Below are 19,424 nucleotides of genomic sequence, written 5' to 3'. Positions count from 1 at the left end.
ATCTAAATTATCCTGTTTACACACGACCATTACATAATGGTTTACAATACAAATATGTTACAACAAAATAAGTTTCTTGAATGCAGTTTTTACACAATATCATACAAGCATGGACTCCAAATCTCGTCCTTATTTAAGTATGCGACAGCGGAAGCTCTTAATAATCACCTGAGAATAAACATGCTTAAAACGTCAACAAAAATGTTGGTGAGTTATAGGTTTAACCTATATATATATCAAATCATAATAATAGACCACAAGATTTCATATTTCAATACACATCCCATACATAGAGATAAAAATCATTCATATAGTGAACACCTGGTAACCGACATTAACAAGATGCATATATATATAAGAATATCCCCATCATTCCGGGACACCCTTCGGATATGATATAAATTTCGAAGTACTAAAGCATCCGGTACTTTGGATGGGGTTTGTTAGGCCCAATAGATCTATCTTTAGGATTCGCGTCAATTAGGGTGTCTGTTCCCTAATTCTTAGATTACCAGACTTAATAAAAAGGGCATATTCGATTTTGATAATTTAACCATAGAATGTAGTTTCACGTACTTGTGTCTATTTTGTAAATCATTTATAAAACCTGCATGTATTCTCATCCCAAAAATATTAGATTTTAAAAGTGGGACTATAACTCACTTCACAGATTTTTACTTCATCGGGAAGTAAGACTTGGCCACTGGTTGATTCACGAACCTATAACAATATATACATATATATCAAAGTATGTTCAAAATATATTTACAACACTTTTAATATATTTTGATGTTTTAAGTTTATTAAGTCAGCTGTCCTCGTTAGTAACCTACAACTAGTTGTCCACAGTTAGATGTACAGAAATAAATCGATAAATATTATCTTGATTCAATCCACGACCTAGTGTATACGTATCTCAGTATTGATCACAACTCAAACTATATATATTTTGGAATCAACCTCAACCCTGTATAGCTAACTCCAACATTCACATATAGAGTGTCTATGGTTGTTCCGAAATATATATAGATGTGTCGACATGATAGGTCGAAACATTGTATACGTGTCTATGGTATCTCAAGATTACATAATATACAATACAAGTTGATTAAGTTATGGTTGGAATAGATTTGTTACCAATTTTCACGTAGCTAAAATGAGAAAAATTATCCAATCTTGTTTTACCCATAACTTCTTCATTTTAAATCCATTTTGAGTGAATCAAATTGCTATGGTTTCATATTGAACTCTATTTTATGAATCTAAACAGAAAAAGTATAGGTTTATAGTCAGAAAAATAAGTTACAAGTCGTTTTTGTAAAGGTAATCATTTCAATCGAAAGAACGACGTCTAGATGACCATTTTAGAAAACATACTTCCACTTTGAGTTTAAACATAATTTTTGGATATAGTTTCATGTTCATAATAAAAATCATTTTCTCAGAATAACAACTTTTAAATCAAAGTTTATCATAGTTTTTAATTAATTAACCCAAAACAGCCCGCGGTGTTACTACGACGGCGTAAATCCGGTTTTACGGTGTTTTTCGTGTTTCCAGGTTTTAAATCATTAAGTTAGCATATCATATAGATATAGAACATGTGTTTAGTTGATTTTAAAAGTCAAGTTAGAAGGATTAACTTTTATTTGCGAACAAGTTTAGAATTAACTAAACTATGTTCTAGTGATTACAAGTTTAAACCTTCGAATAAGATAGCTTTATATGTATGAATCGAATGATGTTATGAACATCATTACTACCTTAAGTTCCTTGGATAAACCTACTGGAAAATAGAAAAATGGATCTAGCTTCAATGGATCCTTGGATGGCTCGAAGTTCTTGAAGCAAAATCATGACACGAAAACAAGTTCAAGTAAGATCATCACTTGAAATAAGATTGTTATAGTTATAGAAATTGAACCAAAGTTTGAATATGATTATTACCTTGTATTAGAATGATAACCTACTGTAAGAAACAAAGATTTCTTGAGGTTGGATGATCACCTTACAAGATTGGAAGTGAGCTAGCAAACTTGAAAGTATTCTTGATTTTATGAAACTAGAACTTTTGGAATTTATGAAGAACACTTAGAACTTGAAGATGGAACTTGAGAGAGATCAATTAGATGAAGAAAATTGAAGAATGAAAGTGTTTGTAGGTGTTTTTGGTCGTTGGTGTATGGATTAGATATAAAGGATATGTAATTTTGTTTTCATGTAAATAAGTCATGAATGATTACTCATATTTTTGTAATTTTATGAGATATTTCATGCTAGTTGCCAAATGATGGTTCCCACATGTGTTAGGTGAATCACATGGGCTGCTAAGAGCTGATCATTGGAGTGTATATACCAATAGTACATACATCTAAAAGCTGTGTATTGTACGAGTACGAATACGGGTGCATACGAGTAGAATTGTTGATGAAACTGAACGAGGATGTAATTGTAAGCATTTTTGTTAAGTAGAAGTATTTTGATAAGTGTCTTGAAGTCTTTCAAAAGTGTATGAATACATATTAAAACACTACATGTATATACATTTTAACTGAGTCGTTAAGTCATCGTTAGTCGTTACATGTAAATGTTGTTTTGAAACCTTTAGGTTAACGATCTTGTTGAATGTTGTTAACCCATTGTTTATTATAACAAATGAGATGTTAAATTTTTATATTTTCATGATATTATGATATATAATATATCTTAGTATGATATATATACAGTTAAATGCCGTTACAACGATAATCGTTACATATATGTCTCGTTTCGAAATCATTAAGTTAGTAGTCTTATTTTTACATATGTATTTCATTGTTAATACACTTAATAATATATTTACTTATCATTTAACATAATTAACCAGGTGTATCAATATCTTAATATGATTCATATGTACCAAGTAAGACGTTGTTATAACGATAATCGTTATATATATCGTTTTCGAGTTTCTTAAATTAATAGTCTCATTTTTATGTATATAACTCATTGTTAAAATACCTAATGAGATACATACTTATAATAAAATCATGTTAACTATATATATAACCATATATATGTCATCGTATAGTTTTTATAAGTTTTAACGTTCGTGAATCACCGGTCAACTTGGGTGGTCAATTGTCTATATGAAACCTATTTCAATTAATCAAGTCTTAACAAGTTTGATTGCTTAACATGTTGGAAAAACTTAATCATGTAAATAACAATTTCATTTAATATATATATATAAACATGGAAAAGTTCGGGTCACTACAGTACCTACCCGTTAAATAAATTTCGTCCCGAAATTTTAAGCAGTTGGAGGTGTTGACGTATCTTCTGGAAATAAATGCGGGTATTTCTTCTTCATCTGATCTTCACGCTCCCAGGTGAACTCGGGTCCTCTACAAGCATTCCATCGAACCTTAACAATTGGTATCTTGTTTTGCTTAAGTCTTTTAACCTCACGATTCATTATTTCGACGGGTTCTTCGATGAATTGAAGTTTTTCGTTGATTTGGATTTCATCTAACGGAATAGTGAGATCTTCTTTAGCAAAACATTTCTTCAAATTCGAGACGTGGAAAGTGTTATGTACAGCCGCGAGTTGTTGAGGTAACTCAAGTCGGTAAGCTACTGGTCTGACACGATCAATAATCTTGAATGGTCCAATATACCTTGGATTTAATTTCCCTCGTTTACCAAATCGAACAACGCCTTTCCAAGGTGCAACTTTAAGCATGACCATCTCTCCAATTTCAAATTCTATATCTTTTCTTTTAATGTCAGCGTAGCTCTTTTGTCGACTTTGGGCGGTTTTCAACCGTTGTTGAATTTGGATGATCTTCTCGGTAGTTTCTTGTATAATCTCCGGACCCGTAATCTGTCTATCCCCCACTTCACTCCAACAAATCGGAGACCTGCACTTTCTACCATAAAGTGCTTCAAACGGCGCCATCTCAATGCTTGAATGGTAGCTGTTGTTGTAGGAAAATTCTGCTAACGGTAGATGTCGATCCCAACTGTTTCCAAATTCAATAACACATGCTCGTAGCATGTCTTCAAGCGTTTGTATCGTCCTTTCGCTCTGCCCATCAGTTTGTGGATGATAGACAGTACTCATGTCTAGACGAGTTCCTAATGCTTGCTGTAATGTCTGCCAGAATCTTGAAATAAATCTGCCATCCCTATCAGAGATAATAGAGATTGGTATTCCATGTCTGGAGACGACTTCCTTCAAATACAGTCGTGCTAACTTCTCCATCTTGTCATCTTCTCTTATTGGCAGGAAGTGTGCTGATTTGGTGAGACGATCAACTATTACCCAAATAGTATCAAAACCACTTGCAGTCCTTGGCAATTTAGTGATAAAATCCATGGTAATGTTTTCCCATTTCCATTCCAGGATTTCGGGTTGTTGAAGTAGACCTGATGGTTTCTGATGCTCAGCTTTGACCTTAGAACACGTCAAACATTCTCCTACGTATTTAGCAACATCGGATTTCATACCTGGCCACCAAAAATGTTTCTTGAGATCCTTGTACATCTTCCCCGTTCCAGGATGTATTGAGTATCTGGTTTTATGAGCTTCTCTAAGTACCATTTCTCTCATATCTCCAAATTTTGGTACCCAAATCCTTTCAGCCCTATACCGGGTTCCGTCTTCCCGAATATTAAGATGCTTCTCCGATCCTTTGGGTATTTCATCCTTTAAATTTCCCTCTTTTAAAACTCCTTGTTGCGCCTCCTTTATTTGAGTAGTAAGGTTATTATGAATCATTATATTCATAGATTTTACTCGAATGGGTTCTCTATCCTTCCTGCTCAAGGCATCGGCTACCACATTTGCCTTCCCCGGGTGGTAACGAATCTCAAAGTCGTAATCATTCAATAATTCAATCCACCTACGCTGCCTCATATTCAGTTGTTTCTGATTAAATATGTGTTGAAGACTTTTGTGGTCGGTATATATAATACTTTTGACCCCATATAAGTAGTGCCTCCAAGTCTTTAATGCAAAAACAACCGAGGCTAATTCCAAATCATGCGTCGTATAATTTTGTTCGTAAATCTTCAATTGTCTAGACGCATAAGCAATCACCTTCGTTCGTTGCATTAACACACAACCGAGACCTTGCTTTGATGCGTCACAATAAATCACAAAATCATCATTCCCTTCAGGCAATGACAATATAGGTGTCGTAGTTAGCTTTTTCTTCAATAACTGAAACGCTTTCTCTTGTTCATCATTCCATTCAAATTTCTTCCCTTTATGCGTTAATGCAGTCAAGGGTTTTGCTATTCTGGAAAAGTCTTGGATGAACCTTCTGTAGTAACCAGCTAGTCCTAAAAACTGGCGTATGTGTTTCGGAGTTTTCGGGGTTTCCCACTTTTCAACAGTTTCTATCTTTGCCGGATCCACCTTAATACCTTCTTTGTTCACTATGTGACCGAGGAATTGAACTTCTTCCAACCAAAATGCACACTTTGAAAACTTAGCGTACAATTCTTCCTTCCTCAATACTTCTAACACCTTTCTCAAATGTTCACCGTGTTCTTGGTCATTCTTTGAGTAAATAAGTATGTCATCAATGAAAACAATGACAAACTTGTCAAGGTATGGTCCACACATTCGGTTCATAAGGTCCATGAACACAGCTGGTGCATTAGTTAAACCAAACGGCATGACCATAAACTCGTAATGACCGTAACGTGTTCTGAAAGCAGTCTTTGGAATATCATCTTCTTTCACCCGCATTTGATGATACCCGGAACGTAAGTCAATCTTTGAATAAACAGACGAGCCTTGTAGTTGATCAAATAAGTCGTCGATTCTCGGTAGTGGGTAGCGGTTCTTGATGGTAAGTTTGTTCAACTCTTGGTAGTCGATACACAACCTGAATGTACCATCTTTCTTCTTGACAAACAAAACAGGAGCTCCCCACGGTGATGTGCTTGGTCGAATGAAACCACGCTCTAAAAGTTCTTGTAATTGGCTTTGCAGTTCTTTCATCTCGCTGGGTGCGAGTCTGTAAGGAGCACGAGCTATTGGTGCAGCTCCTGGTACAAGATCTATTTGAAATTCAACGGATCGATGTGGGGTAATCCCGGTAATTCTTTCGGAAATACATCGGGAAATTCTTTTGCAATGGGAACATCATTGATGCTCTTTTCTTTAGTTTGTACTTTCTCGACGTGTGCTAGAACAGCATAGCAACCTTTTCTTATTAGTTCTTGTGCCTTCAAATTACTAATAAGATGTAGCTTCGTGTTGCCCTTTTCTCCGTACACCATTAAGGGTTTTCCTTTTTCTCGTATAATGCGAATTGCATTTTTGTAACAAACGATCTCTGCTTTCACTTCTTTCAACTAGTCCATACCGATTATCACATCAAAACTCCCTAACTCTACTGGTATCAAATCAATCTTAAATGTTTCGCTAACCAGTTTAATTTCTCGATTCCGACATATATTATCTGCTGAAATTAATTTACCATTTGCTAATTCGAGTAAAAATTTACTATCCAAAGGCGTCAATGGACAACTTAATTTAGCACAAAAATCTCTACTCATATAGCTTCTATCCGCACCCGAATCAAATAAAACGTAAGCAGATTTATTGTCAATAAGAAACGTACCCGTAACAAGCTCCGGGTCTTCCTGTGCCTCTGCCGCATTAATATTGAAAACTCTTCCGCGGCCTTGTCCATTCGTGTTCTCCTGGTTCGGGCAATTTCTAATAATGTGGCCCGGTTTTCCACATTTATAACAAACTACATTGGCATAACTTGCTCCGACATTACTTGCTCCGCCATTACTCATTCTGATACCATTTGTTCCTTTCGTTCTGTTAACCCCTGGTCCGTAGACCTCACACTTCGCCGCGCTATGACCATTTCTTTTACACTTGTTGCAAAATTTGGTGCAGAACCCCGAGTGATACTTTTCACACCTTTGGCATAGCTGCTTCTGATTGTTGTTGTTGTTGCGGTTATTATTGTTGTTAGGATGATTGTTGTAGTTGCTGCTGTTGTTGTTGTTGTTGTTGTTGTTGTTGTTGTTGTTGTTGGGCCGTTTGTTGTAGTTGCGATTGATGTTGCGATTGTTGGGATAATTGTTGCGATTATTGTTGTAATTACTGTTGTTGTTGTATTGGTGATTCTTATCACCGTTTTCCTCCCACTTTCTTTTGACTTGCTTTACATTAGCCTCTTCAGCAGTCTGTTCTTTAATTCTTTCTTCAATCTGGTTCACTAGTTTGTGAGCCATTCTACATGCCTGTTGTATGGAGGCGGGCTCGTGTGAACTTATATCTTCTTGGATTCTTTCCGGTAATCCTTTCACAAACGCGTCGATCTTCTCTTCCTTATCTTCGAATGCTCCCGGACACAATAGGCACAATTCTGTGAATCGTCTTTCGTACGTGGTAATATCAAATCCTTGGGTTCGTAACCCTCTAAGTTCTGTCTTGAGCTTATTGACCTCGGTTCTGGGACGGTACTTCTCGTTCATCAAGTGCTTGAATGCTGACCACGGTAGTGCGTACGCATCGTCTTGTCCCACTTGCTCTAGATAGGTATTCCACCATGTTAACGCAGAACCTGTGAAGGTATGCGTAGCGTACTTCACTTTGTCCTCTTCAGTACACTTACTTATGGCAAACACCGATTCGACCTTCTCGGTCCACCATTTCAATCCGATCGGTCCTTCGGTTCCATCAAATTCCAAAGGTTTGCAGGCAGTGAATTCTTTGTAGGTGCATCCTACACGATTTCCTGTACTGCTAGATCCAAGGTTATTGTTGGTATGTAGCGCAGCCTGTACTGCGGCTATGTTTGAAGCTAGAAAAGTACGGAATTCCTCTTCATTCATATTCACGGTGTGTCGAGTAGTCGGTGCCATTTCCTTCAAAATAGTCAAATGGAACAAGTTAATCATACAGAATATTAAGAGTAGTTAATAGTATTTCGTAGCATAATATGAACTCATTTATAAAAACTTTTTCTTCATATTAGCGTTTTATAAGTTTAAATTCGGGTAGTACCTACCCGTTAAGTTCATACTTAGTAGCTAATATACAATTTAACTACTACAATTTTATATGAAAAACTGATTATAATAATATTTCGCGTTCAAACTTTTACACAATATTTTACAAACTTACAATACCGCTTATTTTACATATAGCATGAAATATAGCACACAATAAATTTGATACAAGATGGTTGTGAAGATAATTCTAGCTAGTACACAAGTCGTTCAGCAAAGGCAATAAAGACACGTAATTCATACGTCCAGAAACAAGTCATGCATTCTGGTTTTACTAGGATTACTTCCCATCCTTGGTCTTGTGGAACATAACCGTTATGGCCGTTGATAAGACAGCGTGTTGTAACGTCGTCAAAGGGACGAGGGTTACGTAATGTCCAACAGTCCCGTAACAATCTAAAAACCTCATTTCTTACCCCAATTACCAACTCCGTCACTTGTGGGAACGTTTTGTTTAATAGTTGTAGCCCGATGTTCTTGTTCTCACTTTCGCGAGAAGCGAACATTACTAATCCGTAAGCATAACATGCTTCTTTATGTTGCATGTTAGCTGCTTTTTCTAAATCACGAAGTCCAATATTCGGATATATTGAGTCAAAATAATTTCTTAACCCATTGCGTAAAATAGCATTTGGGTTCCCCGCAATATATGCGTCAAAGTAAACACATCGTAACTTATGGATTTCCCAATGTGATATCCCCCATCTTTCGAACGAAAGCCTTTTATAAACCAAGGAATTCTTGGAACGTTCTTCGAATGTCTTACAAACTGATCTCGCCTTAAATAGTTGTGCCGAAGAATTCTGACCGACTCTAGACAAGATTTCATCAATCATGTCTCCGGGTAGGTCTCTTAAAATTTTGGGTTGTCTATCCATTTTGTGTTTTTATACTGTAAAATAGACAAGAGTTAGATTCATAAAAAAAAAATACTTATTAATACAAGCAATTTTTACATATATCATAAAGCATAAGCACACTATATTACATATATTACACCACACGAATACAACTATCTTATTCCGACTCGCTTGTTTCTTCTTCTTCAGTTTTGGATCGTTTTGCCAAGTTTCTAGGGATATATGATGTTCCCCTAATACGAGCCGTCGTTTTCCACATTGGTTTAGAAAAACCTGGTGGTTTAGAGGTTCCCGGGTCATTGTTACAACTTAAGGACTTCGGGGGTTGACGATACATATAAAGTTCATCGGGGTTGGAATTAGATTTCTCTATTTTTATACCCTTTCCCTTATTATTTTCTTTTGCCTTTTTAAATTCAGTTGGGGTAATTTCTATAACATCATCGGAATTCTCGTCGGAATCCGATTCATCGGAGAATTGGTAATCCTCCCAATATTTTGCTTCCTTGGCGGAAACAAGATTGACCATAATTAACCTTGGTCGGTTGGTTGAGGATTTTCTTTTACTTAACCGTTTTATTATTTCCCCCACCGGTTCTATTTCTTCATCCGGTTCCGATTCTTCTTCCGGTTTCGATTCTTCTTCCGGTTCCGACTCTTCTTCCAGTTCTTCTTCGGGAACTTGTGAATCAGTCCACGAATCATTCCAATTTACATTTGACTCTTCATTATTATTAGGTGAGTCAATGGGACTTGTTCTAGAGGTAGACATCTATCACATAATATCAAACGCGTTAAGAGATTAATATATCACCTAATATTCACATGTTAAAAATATATAGTTTCCAAAAAAATTTGTTAAGCAATCATTTTTCAAGTAAACACGGTCGAAGTCCAGACTCACTAATGCATCCTAACAAACTCGATAAGACACATTAATGCAAAATTCTGGTTCTCTAAGACCAACGCTCGGATACCAACTGAAATGTCCCGTTCTTATTGATTAAAAACGTTCCATATTAATTGATTTCGTTGCGAGGTTTTGACCTCTATATGAGACGTTTTTCAAAGACTGCATTCATTTTTAAAACAAACCATAACCTTTATTTTTTAAATAAAGGTTTAAAAAGCTTTACGTAGATTATCAAATAATGATAATCTAAAATATCATGTTTACACACGACCATTACATAATGGTTTACAATACAAATATGTTACATCGAAATCAGTTTCTTGAATGCAGTTTTTACACAATATCATACAAACATGGACTCCAAATCTTGTCCTTATTTTAGTATGCAACAGCGGAAGCTCTTAGTATTCACCTGAGAATAAACATGCTTTAAACGTCAACAAAAATGTTGGTGAGTTATAGGTTTAACCTATATATATCAAATCATAATAATAGACCACAAGATTTCATATTTCAATACACATCCCATACATAGAGATAAAAATCATTCATATGGTGAACACCTGGTAACCGACATTAACAAGATGCATATATAAGAATATCCCCATCATTCCGGGACACCCTTCGGATATGATATAAATTTCGGAGTACTAAAGCATCCGGTACTTTGGATGAGGTTTGTTAGGCCCAATAGATCTATCTTTAGGATTCGCGTCAATTAGGGTGTCTGTTCCCTAATTCTTAGATTACCAGACTTAATAAAAAGGGGCATATTCGATTTCGATAATTCAACCATAGAATGTAGTTTCACGTACTTGTGTCTATTTTGTAAATCATTTATAAAACCTGCATGTATTCTCATCCCAAAAGTATTAGATTTTAAAAGTGGGACTATAACTCACTTTCACAGATTTTTACTTCGTCGAGAAGTAAGACTTGGCCACTGGTTGATTCACAAACCTATAACAATATATACATATATATCAAAGTATGTTCAAAATATATTTACAAAATTTTTAATACATTTTGATGTTTTAAGTTTATTAAGTCAGCTGTCCTCGTTAGTAACCTACAACTAGTTGTCCACAGTTAGATGTATAGAAATAAATCGATAAATATTATCTTTAATCAATCCACGACCCAGTGTATATGTATCTCAGTATTGATCACAACTCAAACTATATATATTTTGGAATCAACCTCAACCCTGTATAGCTAACTCCAACATTCACATATAGAGTGTCTATGGTTGTTCCGAAATATATATAGATGTGTCGACATGATAGGTCGAAACATTGTATACGTGTCTATGGTATCTCAAGATTACATAATATACAATATAAGTTGATTAAGTTATGGTTGGAATAGATTTGTTACCAATTTTCACGTAGCTAAAATGAGAAAAATTATCCAATCTTGTTTTACCCATAACTTCTTCATTTTAAATCCGTTTTGAGTGAATAAAATTGCTATGGTTTCATATTGAACTCTATTTTATGAATCTAAACATAAAAAGTATAGGTTTATAGTCAGAAAAATAAGTTACAAGTCGTTTTTGTAAAGGTAGTCATTTCAGTCGAAAGAACGACGTCTATATGACCATTTTAGAAAACATACTTCCACTTTGAGTTTAACCATAATTTTTGGATATAGTTTCATGTTCATAATAAATATCATTTTCCCAGAATAACAACTTTTAAATCAAAGTTTATCATAGTTTTTAATTAACTAACCCAAAACAGCCCGCGGTGTTACTACGACGGCGTAAATCCGGTTTTACGGTGTTTTTTGTGTTTCCAGGTTTTAAATCATTAAGTTAGCATATCATATAGATATAGAACATGTGTTTAGTTTATTTTAAAAGTCAAGTTAGAAGGATTAACTTTTGTTTGCGAACAAGTTTAGAATTAACTAAACTATGTTCTAGGGATTACAAGTTTAAACCTTCGAATAAGATAGCTTTATATGTATGAATCGAATGATGTTATGAACATCATTACTACCTTAAGTTCCTTGGATAAACCTACTGGAAAAGAAAAAAATGGATCTAGCTTCAACGGATCCTTGGATGGCTCGAAGTTCTTGAAGCAGAATCATGACACGAAAACAAGTTCAAGTAAGATCATCACTTGAAATAAGATTGTTATAGTTATAGAAATTGAACCAAAGTTTGAATATGATTATTACCTTGTATTAGAATGATAACCTACTGTAAGAAACAAAGATTTCTTGAGTTTGGATGATCACCTTACAAGATTGAAAGTGAGCTAGCAAACTTGAAAGTATTCTTGATTTTATGTAACTAGAACTTGTAGAATATATGAAGAACACTTAGAACTTGAAGATAGAACTTGAGAGAGATTAATTAGATGAAGAAAATTGAAGAATGAAAGTGTTTGTAGGTGTTTTTGGTCGTTGGTGTATGGATTAGATACAAAGGATATGTAATTTTGTTTTCATGTAAATAAGTCATGAATGATTACTCATATTTTTGTAATTTTATGAGATATTTCATGCTAGTTGCCAAATGATGGTTCCCACATGTGTTAGGTGACTCACATGGGCTGCTAAGAGCTGATCATTGGAGTGTATATACCAATAGTACATACATCTAAAAGCTGTGTATTGTACGAGTACGAATACGGGTGCATACGAGTAGAATTGTTGATGAAACTGAACGAGGATGTAATTGTAAGCATTTTTGTTAAGTAGAAGTATTTTGATAAGTGTATTGAAGTCTTTCAAAAGTGTATAAATACATATTAAAACACTACATGTATATACATTTTAACTGAGTCGTTAAGTCATCGTTAGTCGTTACATGTAAGTGTTGTTTTGAAACCTTTAGGTTAACGATCTTGTTAAATGTTGTTAACCCAATGTTTATAATATCAAATTAGATTTTAAATTATTATATTATCATGATATTATCATGTATGAATATCTCTTAATATGATATATATACATTAAATGTCTTTACAACGATAATCGTTACATATATGTCTCGTTTAAAAATCATTAAGTTAGTAGTCTTGTTTTTACATATGTAGTTCATTGTTAATATACTTAATGATATGTTTACTTATCATAGTATCATCTTAACTATATATATATATATCCATATATATGTCATCATATAGTTTTTACAAGTTTTAACGTTCGTGAATCACCGGTCAACTTGGGTGGTCAATTGTCTATATGAAACATATTTCAATTAATCAAGTCTTAACAAGTTTGATTGCTTAACATGTTGGAAACATTTAATCATGTAAATATCAATCTCAATTAATATATATAAACATGGAAAAGTACGGGTCACTACACATACTTGGGCTTTATGATTGAACATGGGCTTATAAGCCCACCCTACACCCTTAAGTGGACTAGTTAGCCCATCACCACATGTAAGTATCACTTTTATATGGAACTAGATGAGTTAACTTTGCTAAGAATCTTGTTACTTGTTCTTCCCATGTAAACACCTCCATTAACCAACTTTGTAAGACTTTACCATGCATGGACTAGTGAGTAAACTCCTCCTCCCTCCCCCACATGAAACCGTCAGCTCTCACTAGTATTGAGGGTGTTTTTGTTTCAATTTTTCTTATTACTTCACTAGCATCTTACCCTCATTCTCTCATTCCAAAACACACACACATACTTGCTTTCATTTTTCTCTCTAACTCTTGTAAGTAACTTGAAGCTTTTTCTCCTCTTCTCCTCTTGTAAAAACCGTGGCCATGAACACCCCTTTAATCATCATCAATTGCTTGTTGTTACTTGTTCATTGTTAATGTTACTTACTTGTTGTTGTTGTTGTTGTTGTTGTTGTTTACTTACTATTTTCTAAGAAGCAAACTTGTTAGTTTGATTCTTCATTTATCTTGTTCTTACAAGACATACAAGAACAAAACTCTTTAGTTTATGTTCTACATATAATGCTTTAAAAAGATTTAAGTTCATGAGTTGTGAAATCATTACTTGTAAGTCATGTTTGTAAACTTAAAGTTTACATTCTTAAAGATCAAACTTTGGTTTGAATCTTTAAAGTATGAACAACCTATGAACTAGTTACTTATTTACTTAGCTTGTTTCTTTATATTATGCACTTTAATTTCATGTTTGTTGGTTTTAATGGTCAAGTGTTACAAGTTAACTTTGATCTCATACTTTCTTGAACTAAAATTAACTTTAAAAGTTTAAGAACATGTAAGTAAGCTTTCTTTAATTATAACTTGGTACACTTATGTTAGATCTAGACTTTTGGGTCTAGGATCTTCAAGATATAACTAAGAACTATATTCTACAACTTAAGATCTTGATTAGTTAGTTTACTTTCAAATTTGTAGTTCAATATTACTTTTACATTTCATGTATGTGTTGAATCTAAGACTTTGATGTAACTTTGGTTCATCAAAACACTTGCAACACTTAAGTGAGTTGTGTTTCATGTCTTAGACTTACACTTGGGTTATTATGGTCAAACCTTGGTGAAAAAGATGCAAACACATCAACGAGTTGTACACTTGAAGCTATATGCATCAAGGATGAGAACCATGATAAGCATCGAGCACCAAGAACCACCGGAACCTACTGACCCTACTGTTTTACTGTTTCTGTGTCTGATAAGTACAACCTGGGCTACTGTAATTATGAATTTCAGATATCTCTGTTCGATTAGATAACTTTTCATATAGGACTCGTCTTAATCCGAGTTACGGTTTAGGATTTATGGCCCTCCGATCGTCACTATGTCCTTTTAACGTTGTGCTGAAAATTCTGACCTACTCGCACTTAGACCGTCGCCACGGTCAAACGAAGACGATTTTGCTTCTGGGATTTTTACCACAACTAAAGGACTCATATATGGAGCTATGGCCACTGGCCTCACCTTATTTCAGTAGGTATAGAGGCCGTGGTGACTGACCGAAGTCATATTTTGTTTTAAACTCTTTTCATGAACGAAACTTACTTTGCACCTTTCGTTTGATGATGAATGATGATGACCTTTAAGACCTAATTTACATACTTTTAAATCTTTTGGGATGATTTACTGACTTAGTACTATTTGAATTAGGTTGAGGACTTCCCGGACCTACACACTTGCTTATTTCCCGCGTCATACTTTACCGCTACTTGATCATTGTGAGTTATAGCTTCCCTTTTTACTTTAACTATTTTGGGAACTGAGAATACATGCGCATTTTACGTTTTACATACTAGGCACGAGTACTTAAACTTATATATGTGTGGGTTATACAACGGCATAAACATTCCCTTTAGCTCGGTAACGTTTAGTCATTGGTTTTTGAACCGGTGAACGCGAATCTTAGATATGGATCCATAGGGTTTGACATCCCCACTCGGGCTAGTTGCGCTAGCATTTAACGAGTGTTTAATACTTCGTAAACATACGCACTTGCTAAGTGTACTTTCAGGGGGTATAAACGTTAAGTTAGTTACCAAGTGCCCACGGTTAAACATATACTTTATCATGCTATTTTGAAACGCTCTTTGTAGCACTGAAATCTCGTGGCCTACCTTACATACTGTTATACTTAAACTATAGCTCACCAACCTTTGTGTTGACGTTTTTAAGCATGTTTTTATCAGGTGCTTAAGGTTATTGGCTTTCGCTGTGTACTAGTCTTGCCGTAGACACCCGATGCTCTAGTGTTATCACCGCATGAACTACTTTATCTTGCATTCAAACTTAATTACATTTGGAACTATGTTTTGTAATGACCTAAGGGTCGCATAAATTTATTCATGCTTGCTATTCGTAGAAGCATACTGTTGGTGTAAAACATTTGATGTCGATTATGACATCATCTTTCCATCGTGAATGCAACTTCTTTTATTACAGCATTTAGTACTTAACCTTGTAATGATCCTGTTGTTGATGATTCGTACACGATGGTTTTGTACGGGGCATCACACATAATCATAATCATAATCATAATCATAATCATAATCATAATCATACTCATGATCACGTCCAACTATCTAACATCATCACCACTTTCGTTATACTATCCGAATTAGAATAGAATCAGAAACAGAACACCCGCAATCACACAAGTTGGTGGTATTGGGCCACTTAATGGGTCGGTTATAAAAGAATTGAAGATGGGCTTAAGAAAGTTTATCGGGCTGTAAATAAAATATGATGAAAGTTGCATTAGCGATATTTATTTTCCTTTTCTTTTCTTAACCGATGGCAACAAGAACTTCCATGTTGCAGTTAAGGTGTTGGAGGTTTTTGATTAAATAAGAAACAAAAACGTATACTATGGCTGTGCAGGTGGTGGCGATGGATATTGGGTTAGAAACAGAAACCATAACATCATCATCTTTATTCGACCGTATACCAGGAAGCATCCTATTTGACTTCATAACATAGATCATCATCTTCGAAATCATTGTATCAACACACACGACAGGAAAGAAAAAGCATTCGAAGTTCATGGTGGTGATATTTGTCGAGAAACAAAAATACGTAAATGGGTGGTGGTGGTTTCAAAGATGGTGGGTTGAGGTGGTTATGTAGATAGAAAGGATGGTGATCAAAGTGGGTTCGAATAGAGGTGGTCGGGTTGTTCGTGGGTTTCACATGGTGGTTCATGAAGGAGAGAACAAGAAACAACCTTGGGTTTTGGTTTGGTGGTTGCCTGAAACGATCGAAGGTTACAAGGTGGTGAATGGTGGTGTCGTGGTGATTGGTTAGAAGAGGAGACAAGGTGGTGTAGAGTGGTGGATTAGTGTCTGATGGAGTTGTGGTGTTCGACAAAAAGAAATATAAACCAGACGCGTACCTTAGTATCAACATGGGTGGTGTACTACTTAAGAAGTAAAGCGGTGTTCATGGTGGCAATATGGACACGTTTGATCTAATACCGACCTTGGGTCGAACAAGAAACAAGGGACATAAGAAACCTTAATCAAACCATAGGTGTGATATGGTTGGGTGAGTCTCGAGCATTAGCAGGTTTGTAGAACAAAAGAGGAATAGTAAAACATAAGTAGTTTAAAGGGTGCTCGATGGAAACAAATATGATGATGGTGATCGAGTGGTAAGTTGTAGTATGGTGAGGTGGTTGTATGATGGTGGTTGGGTTAGAGTGTCGCCGGATGTACAAGAGAGTGTGAGGGAGGTAAATGGAGATGGTTGATATATAACTCCTCTGTTACTACACAGTTTCATAAATCAATTCACGGATCAAATAGGTATCCAAGTTGTCTATGCAATTCCAAAAGTGAAGAAGCATTATAGAAAAGTTTAATATAATATATAATATGCCTATATAAATTTTAAAACGTGATTAAACAATAGTAATATGAAAATATCTACCGACAGTTTATTAGGGATATTATTTCGTGTCCATTGCTAAAGAGTTAAAATATAAAATTGTTCCTAAAAATCCTAAAATTTTAAATTAAGACCATTTATTTATTCTGGTCATTAACTGTTTGAAACCTGATCAAAAAGGTGCATCTAATATTTATTCTCTGTTCAAAATAATATGTACGGATTACTAAAATTTAAACTAAAAAGGTAAAAATATTTATATCAAACCTAAAATCTTTGTAATCAATTTACAGTATAACTTTTATCTTAATCCTTCATATATATGTAATAGATCTATATGAACACTAACGAAATGCTAACCGAATATTACAATTTGTTACTATATAAGCTCGAAATCATTTATTTTCCATATACTATATGTATATATAAATACATTTTAATATAAGGTTTTATTATATAACTAAATATATATTAATATTTCTCATTACATCGTATATTATTTTATTTTACATATTTATTTCCAACAATTTAATCATATATTAATTCAAATAATATATATATATATATATATATATATATATATATATATATATATATATATATATATATATATATATATATCTATTTACAATTGTTCGTGAATCATCGATAGCAGTCGAAGGTCAATTGAATATATGAAACAGTTCAAAAATTTTGAGACTCAGGATAACAGACTTTGCTTATCGTGCCAAAAATATTAAATCGTATCGAGAGTTTGATTTAAAATTAGTCAAAATTTTCTGGGTCAATTGAATAATTATAATTATTAATTTTATTTATATTCAAATATGGATTCTCTTTATGAAATTATTTACGTTGCATATGTATGCAAAAATACATGTCTCTATATATTTGAAAAAACAACGACAAGTTTTTTAGTCGAACGGGTCATTAAAATAAATGACTTTAGCATTTACATTCACTTAATAACTAAAAGATGGGTCATTAAATTGTTTTGTTTAAACAAACCCGTGATTCCACAGGTCATTTCACTAGTACATATATATACAAGAAAGTATAGGGCTTAGGTGGCAGCTTCTTATCGATCCATGATAACGTGTCAATTTTACAATTAATCTAATTATGATTATATATATATATATATATATATATATATATATATATATATATATATATATATAGTGAAAGGATCCTGGAAGAACTCTGCATAGCAGAGAACCAAACGAACCCTCACCTGCCGATTCTACCAATTTTATCAGACATCAAAATCAACAAAATTGAAAGTTAAAATAGATGAAACAAGATCTTAAGGCTGCAATTATCAACTTCCTTTAAGGATTATACTCCAAATCATCATCGAATTCCTCAATTTCATGATGAACAGTGAACGAATGGATGAAGATGAACTGCAACTTTGATTTTTATAATTCAGTTGTTTTCAGACCTTGAATCCTTCACAAAATCTTCTAGTCGCTGCTAATGAAACAAGGTAACATCAATTTCAAACATTAATTCGATTGCTTTAAGAATCTGCACATTCGATTGACTAGGTGAATTTTGTAGATGAACTCACGAATTCGAGCTCAAATCTAGGTGTTAGAATCTGAAACTTTGCACATAGATTCACGAGATGAAACCTAATAAATCTACGTTTTTAATTTTTGCTATAGGTTTGATTTTGAGAGATTCAATTTCTTACGAAGAACAGAGTGTGCCTGCACCCAAAAATAAGCTCAATCTGCACGCAGATTGACTCCATCTGCACGCAGATTGACTCCATCTGCACCCAGATTGACTCCATCTGCACCCAGATTGACTCGATCTGCACGCAGATTGACTCAATCTGCACGCAGATTGAAGGTCGAGCTGTTGGTTCTCTCGGTTCTCTACCACCTATGGTTCTCTCTGGATACTCACCCTATATATATATATATATATATATATATATATATATATATATATATATATATATATATATATATATATATATATATGTATGTATGTTATAATTCAGTAGGCTTATAACTACCTTTAGTGGTTTGATGTTATAATTCAGTAGGCTTATAACTACCTTTAGTGATTTGATTCTTGATTAAGAATACTAATAAAATTATAAGAGGAGCAAAGAGAGTATATGAGAAGAGTATATATTATAAAGTCATCATACTGCAACATTACATGGTTCATATTTATAGTACAACATTTACTGTTCAATTATCATGCTATATGCATCAAGTTGGATTGGATTTGTTGAAATTGTCGGCCACCATTTTTGGCATTATCATAACACTCCTCCTTGGATGACAATTTA

This window comes from Rutidosis leptorrhynchoides, chromosome 9, assembly GCF_046630445.1.
Source record: "Rutidosis leptorrhynchoides isolate AG116_Rl617_1_P2 chromosome 9, CSIRO_AGI_Rlap_v1, whole genome shotgun sequence".
Classification (NCBI taxonomy): Eukaryota; Viridiplantae; Streptophyta; class Magnoliopsida; order Asterales; family Asteraceae; genus Rutidosis; species Rutidosis leptorrhynchoides.
Note: the sequence above shows the minus strand (reverse complement) of the source record.